Below are 12,885 nucleotides of genomic sequence, written 5' to 3'. Positions count from 1 at the left end.
CCCTAGAGGTCATGTGTCTATTTGTCTGTTTTTAATATCCCTCTTTTACCTGTGAGTATGAGTGTGTGTGTGAGATTGGTTGCAGGTGTGTCTGGTTGTAGGTTGCCCCATGGAGCTGATTGGCTGCTTTCCTGGAGCCATGGGTTTAAAGGCCGGCTCCTCTCCAGTTCCTGTGGGTTCTCCTCTGCTGTTCCAGACTACCAGCATTTGTGTGATTGTGGAACAACTATGTTTGAATAAAAACTTTGTTAAAAACGTTCGCTGCTGGTGGTGTTTGGGGAACAGGAAGAGGGGAGTCTCATTTTCTTGTTACGCCAGGGTTTCCCCTAGGCCCTGGTCGTAACAATTGGGGGCTCGTCCGGGATCTGAATGTCCATGAGGTGAGGTAGATGTGGTTTGGTTTAGTTTGTTTGTGTAAGTGGCCGTTAGTTAAGTGTAGTGGTCATCTCTTTTGTTAAGTTGTTGCTGCATGTTGTGTGTCTGTCTGAGCACCCCGACCAGATAGCTGCTGGGCACTTTCAAGTAATTTGCCATGTTTGTTATTTTGCCTTTCTTATTTTTGGTGGTAATCCTGGGTGGGGGTACGCTTCAGTGTTTCGCAGTTGACTAGATTCCTGGTCTTCGGTGATTCACTGAGTTCAGCGTTTAAAGACGCCTCGAGCTTGGCACGCCACTGAAGACTAGCTAGGTGAGTTAGCCACCTTTTGTAGGCAGGTAAAGTTGGGGTGTCTCTATAGTTTGTTTCCCTTCGTTTTATACTGTGCACAGCAACATGGTTTTGTGTGAGATGGCTGCTTTTGTGTTGGTCACGTTGTGATGTGTGGCCCTAATTAATACTTGTGTGCAGTAACTTTTTGTGACCTTTTGGTTGTGGAACTGGACTCCGCTTTTGTTGGATCACTTGTGGTTGCAGCTTAAGAGTAAGCTGGCAACATTTTTGTGTAGTGGTGACTACAGAGTGATGCCTTTTGTGTGTGGTTGTTGCAGTCCATTTTTGGTGTGGTCACAGGTGTTACTGATTTAGTGTATTAATTAGTGTGATTGGGATGGCGTCACTCAGTGGATCTTGAGTGGTGGATGTGGCTTTCCAGTTTGTCTGGTCACTTTTGTCTCTTTTTGTAACACTCTTTTTACAGTAACGTGTGGTTGGAGATCACAAGGTGTCCATTTTGGGTGTGGTGGCGGCAGTTCACTTTTGTTGGGTCACTTGTGGTTGCAGCTTAGGTGTAAGCTGGCAACATTTGTGTGTAGTGTTGACTATACAGTGATGCCTTTTGTGTGGTGGCTGTTGCTCTCCACTGTGTTGGGCACCTGTTGCGGTTTTTGGTGTGTCTGTTACCACAGTTGGTGCATTTGCTTTTTGTGTTCTCTCCTCATGGTGGTGGCCATTTTGTTTGTGGGAGTGGCACCCACCAATAAGGTTTTGGGTCCTGTTTTTATGTAGATTGGTTTTAAGAGGGAACAGACTTGTGATTGCTCAACACCCGATTGCAATAACTTGAATGAACATTTCTTTATGGGAGAAATGTTCAGTTTTAAGGGGGGAGGTGTTACAACCCTAGAGGTCATGTGTCTATTTGTCTGTTTTTAATATCCCTCTTTTACCTGTGAGTATGAGTGTGTGTGTGTGAGATTGGTTGCAGGTGTGTCTGGTTGTAGGTTGCCCCATGGAGCTGATTGGCTGCTTTCCTGGAGCCATGGGTTTAAAGGCCGGCTCCTCTCCAGTTCCTGTGGGCTCTCCTCTGCTGTTCCAGACTACCAGCATTTGTGTGATTGTGGAACAACTATGTTTGAATAAAAACTTTGTTAAAAACGTTCGCTGCTGGTGGTGTTTGGGGAACAGGAAGAGGGGAGTCTCATTTTCTTGTTACGCCAGGGTTTCCCCTAGGCCCTGGTCGTAACACTTTGCAATATGCAGTACAGTGTCTCTTTAAAGCATGTACCCAATTTCTAAAGTTGTCACTTTTAAGCAGTTTACAACACATTGTATAAAGTTATAAAACAAAGATAAATGACTGATGAGCACTATGTGATACTGAAGAACATTTGTGTATATTTCACAGGGTATTACAAAGTGGACTACTTGTGCCTAACTGATGAACCTATATTCTGTGGGAAGAACTAACGGTCATATATAGTATAGTTTATTTCAAATATACTTTAATTTGTGTTATGATTCTTTTGAAAAAAAAAAATACATCAAAAACATAACTAAACTGTAGGAATGTAGGCAAATGTGTTTAAGTTATATGGTCACAATAAATGTAATAAATTTGGTAAAGAAAGAAGCAACTAACTCAGAGTTAACAATAATCCACTCAGAGCAATAATCTACTGCCACAATAGTCCATAATCATCTACAATAGGTCTAATATGTATTAGTGTTAAGCACACTTCACATTAGAGACCTATAAACTGAGGATACACTAAAATAATCCTAAAGTAATGTTAGTATTAAGTAGTAAAGTAATGTTACATGGCAAATATTGAAGAGCAGAGGAGGTCTATGAGGGAACAGCAGCTCCCACTGGACGAGGATACAGCAGGTGACACACATCTGCCTAACAACACATCCTCCCTCCCAAACATAATGCCAACGTGCTGGACTTCACTAACACAGGTGTCACTTCAGTCAATCAGTCTCATGCCATTCACATGTGACATATACATTTTATTTTAGCACTTTCCTAAAGCAAACACTTAAAGTATTTGGCAATAAAGCTCCTCCTCCACCCACATCATGGAAACAAACCTTACATTTATCCTGTGAGCGTTTTTCTTCATCTAGCTTCTTTTTTCTTTTTTCTGAACCAGATGAATGGGTTTGTTTTGATGCCATACCCTGAATGACCGGTACTGGCGGCTCAGCGCAACTTCCCTCACCTCTCCTCGCTTAGTAGTACTGGTCTGACCAATCATCGGGCAAACGTATCACCTTGGCTCGCTTGTAACCTCAGCGGAGGTGCTATGAAAAAAGTGCCAGGTACTTTTCATACCTTTTCAGTTGGGTCACTCCTCAAATATTGAGGCCGGACTTGCAACTTAAGGGGGCCCTATGCACCTGCATAGTTCGCATATAGCAAAACAATGGCTCTGTTTATATGTTTATGTTGGGCACAGGTGAATGCCAACACTCTATTCACCTGTGCCCTTGATCAGAGCTGCATGTGGAAGTTTCACTGTTCCCCTGCTCACTAACTTCAAGGCTTCAAGATGACATCGAGACATCCTTCCCAGGGCTCCAGACTGCGACATAAATTTCAGAGAGTGCAACTGAAGTTTACATTTAGTCGCATATTTAGTGAATACCAGTGAATATTTTTTTTACACTGGTACATGGAAGGGGTGAATCAAAGAATATGGAATCACAAGCCCCATTCACACTGCCGATCATGCACCAATTCTCCGCCTCTGTGTGAATTTCTTGGAGGCGGCGAGGTGTGAAATTTTGCTCCGGCGCTGATCAGCCATGGGAGGTAGTATCAGACGGCGCCAGAATTGGCGAACCAAACCAGTGTGAATGGATAAACTGGCGTTGCGTATCGAGAGCGTGTCGATCTGACAGTCTGATAACTACACAGGTCCTTCACTCTACTGACTGTCACATTTCTGCCCGTAAAACAGCATCTGTCACTGGCAAATGACTTCAACTCACTAAGTGTTTGTCTTGAAAAAAATCTCTGTGACAGTCAGCCCTCTGGACCGAGACTTCAGTGAACTTTCCCCTAGAAGACAGCCTCCGTCCCCGCGAGTGGCAGAGTCAGTCAGTGTCCTGTTTACTGATGGTGATTATGTAATTGTGTAATTTACAATGAAAAACATTGTCAATTTGTCACTTTCCAGGATGTTTGGTGGGTCAGGATCTCAATCAAAACACATTATAACAGCATCCATATGATAATAAACTGTCCGCAGGTTTAGATTGACAGGGGGACACCGGGGAAACACCTTGAAAACACACAGCAACATTATCATCATGACATATACCATCACGCCTCTTTAGGAGCCACACCGCCTGCTTTCTGTGTGAATTACACAGAAGTTCGTCTTTAAGGCATAGATGCTTCACTGTGTGAAGACCAATGGCGGAGGATTTGTGAACTGCCGCTGCAGTGAAAATGCGGCGTCTGTGTGTGTAAGGGACTACAGGTGGCAGGCCAATGTGTGTGAAATGGGGAGGTAGTGGGGAATAAGGAATGCTACTGTAAGTGTCAAATATGGGAGGGGCGGATCCTAAAGATTTTCCGAGCGCGGGAGGAGAAGGTTTTACTTTCTGCAAACAATGGAGAAACACTCTCTTGACGCTTATTTTCTCCCCAAGAAGCCCAGTAGTGTGCCAGAGTCAAATCCTAACTCAGAGGATGAGTCCGGGTCTGAAGACACAAAGTGTGGCGAATAGGGATGGGAATTGATACAAATTTACGATTTCGATTCTATTATTGATATTGCTTATCGATCCGATTCCTTATCAATTCTCTTATCGATTCGTATTGGGTGAAGGAATAAGTATGAATTTGTTTGTTTGTATTAACGCCCTTTAATATCTGATCAGAAGACTCAGCACAGAGTACACAAATTATGTTTAGAAACCTCAGAACAAACCTAAAAATAGTTGAGCTACTTCTCACAGTCCAGGGACCCATAGCCTAGGGCAGTGTATCTCAACCAGTATGCCATGGCATGCTAGTGTATGCCTTGACAGATTATCAAGAGTGCCTTACCTGAGTAACCCTGCCTCTGTGAACGGAGTAGCTAGAGGTGCACGAGAGCTGCTGCAGCCTCTGAACCAACCAAACTCTGAACGTAAACATTATTTAAATTAGACGGACAATGACAATGGAAATTATTCATATAGTAAAAGTTTACACAATGAAACGGCGCTCACAGAAAATGTCGTGCCAAAAGAAAGGGCGGTCTGGCGGGGATATAAAGCGGTGCGCATTTTCTCTATTAGATTTTTTTTGGGTGAGCCTTGTTTTAGGTGGTTAAAATTCGCTTTGCATCTGGACTCCATTCACTGCAGTACAGAGCTGTGCGTCTGGGCTGGAGCGGCTGATTACGGCAGGTAACAGACTGACTATAGATATGTGCCTTATAAGACCCAACTTCAAAAAACACGAACTATCCCTTTAAGGTCTCAGCGAGACGAATTCCATGAACTCCAAATTTTGCAGTCGATACCGGCAACATGTTGGGAACATGACATATGCAGGTAATGCTGGCACTATACAGTTAAAACACACTGGTCAAACACAGTGCTAGTCTAAGGCATAAAATTGTCAGGCCTGGGCTTGAAAGAGGAATCAGATGCAGAATATAGACAATTAAAGCAGGCTTTTATTTTGAAAGTATTTCTCTCTCATGCTCTTAAACATAGTGACAAATGAACCGGCTGTGAACCACAATGACTAATCTGGGAAAAGCGAGAAAACGATACAGAAGAAAAAAGATACAAAACACACAAAGAAATAAACGAGGCAAAACACCTCAAAGCAAAATACTGACTCTGATGGAATGTGAGACATCAGACCTGTGACACATGAGGAAGGGCAAGTGACCTGAAACCAGAGGAGAGTTACTTTTCAAAATAAAACAGGAAGCCACGCCACAAAAACCCAGAACGAGACAACCCTCATCGCGGTGTGACAAAAATATGCTGTGACCTGTACTCCAATGTTAATGCAACTCACTTTCAGTTGCATTTAGGAGGCAAGAGGTTGAGGAGGCTGAAGTTTAACATGGGCTTTTTCATTGCCAAGGAAGAACTACCCTTTACCAAATATAAAGGCCAACTCGACCTGCAAAGAAAGAACAGCATGAAACTGAACTCAACATAAAATAATTTCTTAATTATTATATTATATAATATATATTATTATATACATAATATATAGTCAATATAATTGATTTATGGTGTGCGCCCCTACATTTTGTGATTGTGCTACTAAAATTTTTAGTTAGGGGCCACTGTGCTCCTAGTTAAAAAAGTTGGGATCACAGCTTGCAGTCTGTCAGTTTACAGCTAACATTAACCTGTGTCTGAGTGACCTGCTTTGTAATCAGACATCTCTACCTGCTCTATATGCAAATAAACACATCCATCTCTGGGACAAACAGACACCATGTTTTTACACAAAGAAATAAAGAAGTTTATGTAGAACATCTGCTGAATTTACAAGAAGGCTCAAATAATGAAGAATTAGTCACAGACAGCATTTTGCAAAGTTTATAAAGTTTCTCCTACCTCAACTACTCACTAAACTGAGACATTTCTTTTTAACTTTCTCCACAGGGACAAAGAAGTAGCATACATTGTTTAGTATATTTGTAAAATGCGACATGTTCAGTGTTAATAAAATGTTTTCTTCGTCTTTCGGTCTAGCGCGGGACGGGATGGCAACATAGTATAACAGGCTCCCGACAGCAACATTCAAGAGATGCTTGATAAAACTCGCATTCAATAAAAGAAATGCCAAAGCAGCATAAGTTACAGTAGGCGAGTGATTATGCCCATCAGAAAGGGGAGGAAAAAAGTAAGGAATGCGACAACTAAAAAAAGGGTCAATTGCCGCAAACTAATAGCATTAGCAACATGGAAGCCATTATGCAGCCGGAGGGTGAAAGAACTACAAGAATTCAGGAAAAACTCCAGTCAGCAAATAAATGGTACTAAAGAGGATATTGGTAGAATTTACGAAAGAATAGAAGAGGCGGAGGAATTAATTAATATAGCTGAGACCTGAATCCAGTCATCAGAGGATATTTTATCGGAGCTAGTGAAGCTTTGTGAAGCTAAATTGACTGACTTGGCAGTCAGGTGAAAAATGACTAAACCAGGAAAGCACAAGCTACAGGAGAGGCTTCAAGGAATGGCTCCAGGCTTTCTGTCAACAAGACACTTGATAAGTAACATCAGTATACTCTTTCACTGCCAGGAGGAGGAGACTTTCCCTCTGCACTCACATTCCATCAGAGTCAGGAGGCCATTAAAGAGGCCTTCATTTTGGAAGTCAGTGTTATTATTTGTGATCAACATCACTATTTCCTTACTGTGATACAGGTTGTCGGTTTTGTTTTTCTTGTAGTTCTTGCTATTGTTCTTTACAGCACCAGGGGTGTAAGATGTGACTCACAGGCCTCGAGTGGCTAATCAGGAGGATCGGGACAATTCCCGATGGGCCGGTCTAACTTTTGGGCCGCCAGGGGCGGTGTTCAATTATTATTTTCATTTATTTATTTAGTTTGGGCTGGTGTTCAGTCATGGCATTGTGTGGGTGTTACGTTTGTGCTGTTACCGCTGTCCCTGGGCCGTATCCACTGGTAGCTCTTTTTTTCTTTTCTTTTTTTTTTTTTTTGCAGACGCAGCCTGACGTAACACGTCGGTGCACGCCGCACACTGTCAGTGGTGTTTGTAGCCTGGCTCCAGCCCCAGAAGTGCAAGTGTGTTGACTATCAAGTCAATGAATTGCGTGGCTCTGTAACATATAGCCTTGTCTTACCTAACGTAACCTAACGTTACATAATTTAAATAATAGTATGATGCGATGCCACATAACTGGGAAACTTTGTCTTGTAGCCCCTCAGATGCTGCACCTAGCACCAGCCATGAGCCCACCACAGGTCCAGAGTGGGCAGGTAGGATTGCTCATTGAGTGAATATTATTAGAATTAATATAATAAGTATGGTGTAGACCTGCTCTATATGATAAATGCCCTGAGATAATTGATGATAGATGATTCAGCACAACAATAATGAAACTGACTTGTAAAAGGGGAGATTTGTGGTGAGAATTATGACCATTTTTAACATGTGATTTAGTGTCAGAGGCAGAGCAGGAGCCAGTGGTGAGGAAGGGAGCTGCTGTCATTGAAGAAACAGGTGAGCTAGTGTGTGAACAAGCAAGCATCAGTTCCAATATAATCACTTTCTATTCCCAAATGATAGGAGTGGCCCGATATACTTTTTATCTTTAAAAGTAAGATAGTAAACAAAGCACACACATGAAAGTGATATGGAATAAGCCTGCGTAATATCCCATTGAAAAAATATTAATTGGTTCAGTCAAAATGTGTTTTCCATGTCAAATATGCTAAAGTCATACAGATTATTGGTTTTTATTTGATACAGGTGCAGGCAAGACAGGGGAAACTGGAGGAAGTGTGCAACACTTTTAAATGTTTTCAAATTTAATATTCAATATTTTAATTATTCTTTTTTGAATTTGTTGAAAAGGTTGTTGTGTTACAAAGAATGATGTTGGAGATGTGCACTCGTGTTGAAATATATCCACATTGTGCAGCAACCAGAAAAAATGTAAAAAATACACAGAATTACAAGGCTTTGGAGAACAGGGCTTAACATGTTGTAATTACATTATTTTAATATAATAGGTTGTGATCTAAAGTGGGCTGGTCTGAGGCATGAAACTCCAGGGCTGAAAATGAGTCCCACTCCGGCCCTGGTGACTCATATTGTGAGGGTTCTGTGTTTTGGTGTTTTTGCCCTGCCTGTTTTTTCCCTGCCTCTTTGTTCCTCCCCCTCTGCAGGGCTTGGCTGACGGGGCTGACGAGGCACACCTGCAGCCATTCAATCAGTACCACCTCCATATATACACCTGGTCTTGGCCCTTCTCCCCTGCCAGATAATTCCGTCTTGTCGGTAGAGCTGACCTTCCTCTCCTAGTGAGTTTTTGCTGCAGTCTTGCCAACTAGTGCTGACGTTTTTCTTTGTGTACCTTTTCAGTTCTTCGTACCTCGCTGCATTGTGACTGAGTTCCTGAGTTTGCCCTGAGCTGCCTCGTTGCCTGAGTTCCTGAGTTTGCCCTGAGCTGCCTCGTTGCCTGAGTTCCTGAGTTTGCCCTGAGCTGCCTCGTTGCCTGAGTTCCTGAGTTTGCCCCGTGCCTGAGTGTCTTCTGGCGGTTTAGTTCCCCAGCATGCCTTACCAGCCACTTGTTGCTTTTACTTGTGGAGCCCCTTTGTTAAAATAAACATTTTTGACGCACCTCTCCAACCTGCCTGCCTCTGCTTTAGGGTCCAGCTGTCAGTAGGCCCATAACAGAATTATCTGGCCAATATGGACCCTGCAGAGATCTCCTCACTTCGGCAGGCGCTAGCAAGTCAGGGAGTCCTTATGGGGCAACACGAAGAGGCCCTTAAACAAATTATGGACACACTTCAGCGCCTTGCTTCAGGAGTTACTCAACTCGAGAGTCGTTTGGACCAGGTGTCCACACACCTCCTCAGTCCTCCAGCTCCAGCTCCAGCTCCAGCTCCAGACTCTGATCCCGCTCCGAACTCCTCTCCGGACTCCGCCCCGGTTCTTCCATCCAACCATCCCCGTGAGCCCTTCATCCCCACATCTGCCAGGTACTCAGGAGTTTTAGGGACATGTAGCCAGTTTCTTTACCAGTGTTCCTTAGTTTTTGATCAACAGCCTTTAACCTACTCCACTGATAGATCCAAGATTGCTTTTATTATGAGTTTGCTGTCGGATAGGGCATCCGCCTGGGCGCTGGCCTTGTCTGACAGCAACTCTCCCCTATGTAGTTCACTCCCTTTGTTTACAGCCAAGATGAGAAAGATTTTTGACCACCCCTTACAGGGCAAGGAGGCCAGTAGCAGGCTCCTTTCTTTACAGCAGGGATCCAGCACAGTCTCCCAGTACTCTGTGGACTTTCACATTCTTGCAGCAGAGTGTGGGTGGGATGAAAGGGCCCTACAGGGGGTATTTGTCAAGGGTTTGAAGGAGGAGCTCAAGGATGAACTAGCGGCTAGGGATGAAACTTCTTGTCTAGACGACCTAATATCCCTGGCTATTCGCCTAGACAACCGCCTCCGTGAGAGACGGAGGGAGAGAGCAGCCAGGTTTAGCTCCCCTCGTCTCTGGTCTGCACGGCCACCTGCACCTTCTCCTCTACCTCCTGGTCCACCTGGCTCCAGTGGCTCCTCGTCGGCAGCCTCATCCCTCCCCAGCACAGAGGAACCAATGCAGCTCGGTAGGACGAGGCTCTCCCCAACTGAACGCCAATGACGACGACACCTGGGCCTCTGCATTTACTGTGGCCAGGCTGGCCACCTTCTCGCCCAGTGTCCAGTCCTGCCAAAAGAGCAGGCTCACCAGCCACAGGAGGGGCACTGGTGAGCCACACCTCCGTCCCTTCCTCCCCACCTTGACGCCTCCAGCTTAAAGGTACTGTGTCTCGGTTTCAAGTTTCCTTTCCTGTGGAAGTACTCATGGACTCTGGTGCCGATGACAATTTTATTGACTCGTGCCTTGTCTCCCAGTTTAACCTTCCCTCGGAGCCCTTATCTATAGCTAAGAACGTGGTGGCTCTTGATGGGAAGCTACTAGGTGGAGTAACTCACCGCACTGCACCGCTGTCACTGCTTCTCTCTGGTAACCACCACAAATCTATTTCTCTTTTCATCATTTCCTCACCCATTACCCCTGTTGTGTTAGGTCTCCCTTGGTTAAAGCTGCACAATCCCCACATTGACTGGTCCACCTCGGCCATCACCAACTGGAGCCTTTTTTGCCACTTACACTGCCTTCACTCTGCCATTCCTACCACAGTCTCCTCTACACCACCACCACCCAGACCAGTTGACCTCACTCTTGTCCCTGCTCAATATCACGACCTCCAGGAGGTTTTTAATAAGGACCGTGCCCAATCCTTGCCACCCCACAGACCCTATGACTGTGGCATAGATTTGCTCCCTGGCGCCCCCCTACCGTCCAGCAAGCTTTATAACCTCTCCATACCAGAAAGGGAGTCCATGGAGACTTACATCACAGACTCCCTTGCAGCTGGTCTTATCCGTCCCTCCTCCTCTCCTGTGGGGGCGGGCTTCTTCTTTGTGGATAAGAAGGACAAGACTCTTCGCCCCTGTATTGACTACAGGGGCTTAAATGACATTACTATACATAATAAGTACCCTTTACCACTCATTGACTCTGCCTTCAGCTCCCTTCATGAGGCCACCGTCTTCACTAAGCTGGACCTTAGAAATGCTTACCATCTGGTACGTATTAGGGAGGGGGACAAGTGGAAGACAGCCTTTAATACCCCTCTCGGACATTTTGAATACTGTGTCATGCCTTTCGGACTAACTAATGCACCTGCTGTTTTCCAGACCCTTGTTAATGATGTCCTACGTGATATGTTAAATAAGTTTGTATTTGTCTACCTTGATGACATTCTTATTTTCTCATGGTCCTTTGAGGAACATGTCCAGCAGGTCCGTCTGGTTCTTCAGAGGCTGTTGGAGAATAGACTATATGTTAAGGCTGAGAAATGTGAATTTCACTTGTCTTCTGTGCAGTTTCTTGGCTTCGTGGTGGAGAGGGGGCAGATCAGGACTGACCCTGCCAAGGTTCAAGCAGTGGCCGACTGGCCCACTCCTACTAACAGGAAGCAGCTACAGAGGTTTTTGGGGTTCGCAAATTTTTACCGTAGATTCATCAGGGGCTACAGTAGTGTCGCTTCCCCACTCACCAGCCTAACCTCTGTAAAGACTCAATTTTCATGGTCCCCTGCAGCAGATGCTGTTTTTAGCAGACTGAAGTGCCATTTCTCCTCTGCCCCTGTGCTCTCTCACCCAGATCCTGCTGTTCAGTTTGTGGTGGAGGTTGACGCTTCAAACACTGGGGTGGGAGCAGTTCTCTCCCAGCGTTCCACCTCTGACTAGAAGCTACATCCCTGCGCCTTTTTCTCACGCTAGCAGAGAGAAATTATGATGTTGGGAACCGGGAGCTTCTAGCTGTCGTACTGGCTCTCCAAGAGTTGGAGGCATTGGCTGGAGGGGTCCACCTTTCCTTTTATTGTCTGGACTGACCATAAGAACCTCTCCTACCTCCGTTCTGCCCTCCAGGAACTCCAAGCCAGACGCCCTGTCTCGTCAGTTTGCCCTCCCGGAGGGGGAGCCAGGTGGGGAGACCATCTTGCCCTCATCGTGTGTGGTTGGAGCTGCCAGGTGGGAGATCGAGAGGTTGGTCCAGGAGGCCAAGAGGACCACCCAGATCCTGAAGGCTGTCCACCCAACCGGCTGTTTGTGCCTCAGCCTGCCAGGTCCCCGGTTCTCCAGTGGGGACACGCCTCAAAGATAGCTTCCCACCCTGGTTTCCACCGCACCCTAGCCCTAGTGCAGCAGCGATTCTGGTGGCCCACTATGTCCGCTGACACCAGGGAGTACGTCTCCGCCTGCTCTGTCTGCGCACGCAGCAAGGCCTCTCACCGCCCTCCTGCTGGCCTCCTTCGCCCCCTTCCTAGTCCTCATCGGCCATGGTCACATATCGCTGTGGACTTCGTCACAGGCCTGCCCCCCTCTGAAGGTAACACCACTATTCTGACTATTGTTGATAGATTCTCCAAGGCTGTGCACTTCATTCCCCTGTCCAAGCTTCCCTCAGCCCTGGACACCGCTACTCTGCTCATCAAACATGTGTTCCGGCTGCATGGCATCCCTCAGGACATTGTTTCGGACCGAGGCCCCCAGTTTTCTTCACAGGTTTGGCAAGCCTTTTGCCGGGCTCTGGGGGCTTCGGCCAGCCTTTCCTCAGGATATCACCCCCAAACCAACGGCCAGACGGAGCGGGCCAACCAGGACTTGGAGACAGCTCTCCGTTGTGTCACGTCTCGCCACCCCGCCTCCTGGTCCACCCACCTTCCTTGGGTAGAATACGCCCACAACTCCCTGGTTTGCTCTGCCACAGGTATGTCTCCCTTCATGGCTTCGAATGGTTTCCAGCCCCCACTTTTTCCCTCGCAGGAGGCGGATTCTGCTGTGCCCCTGGTGCAGGGTCATCTCCGGCGTGCCCGCCGGGTTTGGCGAGAAGCCCGGGCAGCCCTCACCCGCACAGCAGCTCGGAACAAGAGGTTGGCAGAT

The 12,885-nt window shown here is 46.0% G+C and overlaps 1 long non-coding RNA gene across 1 annotated transcript; it reads left to right on the top strand.

The window, feature by feature from the left end:
• The first annotated feature begins 7,440 nt into the window (after positions 1 to 7,440).
• Positions 7,441 to 8,887, top strand: LOC115592344 (uncharacterized). Its single transcript, XR_003986123.1, has 3 exons — positions 7,441 to 7,635; positions 7,820 to 7,879; positions 8,744 to 8,887. It is a non-coding gene; the product is annotated as an uncharacterized LOC115592344 (long non-coding RNA).
• The last annotated feature ends 3,998 nt before the right edge of the window (positions 8,888 to 12,885 follow it).

The sequence above is a fragment of the Sparus aurata genome, chromosome 12, assembly GCF_900880675.1.
Source record: "Sparus aurata chromosome 12, fSpaAur1.1, whole genome shotgun sequence".
Taxonomy (NCBI): domain Eukaryota; kingdom Metazoa; phylum Chordata; class Actinopteri; order Spariformes; family Sparidae; genus Sparus; species Sparus aurata.
This window is presented reverse-complemented; position numbering and strand designations above follow the sequence as displayed.